At 28.3% G+C, this 473-nt stretch overlaps 1 protein-coding gene across 1 annotated transcript in view; it reads right to left on the bottom strand.

The window, feature by feature from the left end:
• Positions 1–49: 49 nt before the first annotated feature.
• The window catches only part of LOC119588762 (ufm1-specific protease 2-like), a gene marked incomplete in the record, with an annotated part of 7014 nt that continues 6590 nt past the window's right edge, over positions 50–473 (bottom strand). Inside the window, 1 exon segment of the mRNA XM_037937401.1 lies at positions 50–473.

Raw genomic sequence — 473 nt, 5'->3', positions numbered from 1 at the left:
CTAAAATAGATATGAAGGACCATTTCTAAAAGGCAAATAAAAAAAGGAAGAAATTGTATTTACTGTTATATTTTGACATCTGAATCCATACAGTTATCCTGAAGCTCAAAAGTTATGAATTATATAAAACTAGTTGGATTTTCCATCACCACAGTTATTTATTTGTAAAAATTATAAATATAACAATAAATATAAACGTAACAGTGCTATCTGTTACCAAAAACATCTGAAATACAAATAACAGGACACTAAACAGTGTTTACATGATAACTATTTCTTTCAAAATTCCCCTATGGTTGCAAAGCTTGTTGATTGATAAGAATACGACTTTAACATTCATGACAACAATCTAATTAATGGCAAAGTGGCAAGCTAAGAAAATAAAATTATCAAAAGCTGATGAAATACACAGCATGAAAAACTAAACTAACATGACACCAATTAAATTTTCCTGACAAATCGACTGCTGATGT

Source organism: Penaeus monodon, chromosome 24 (assembly GCF_015228065.2).
Source record: "Penaeus monodon isolate SGIC_2016 chromosome 24, NSTDA_Pmon_1, whole genome shotgun sequence".
Taxonomy (NCBI): domain Eukaryota; kingdom Metazoa; phylum Arthropoda; class Malacostraca; order Decapoda; family Penaeidae; genus Penaeus; species Penaeus monodon.
Note: the sequence above shows the minus strand (reverse complement) of the source record. Positions and strands in the feature narration are given on the sequence as shown.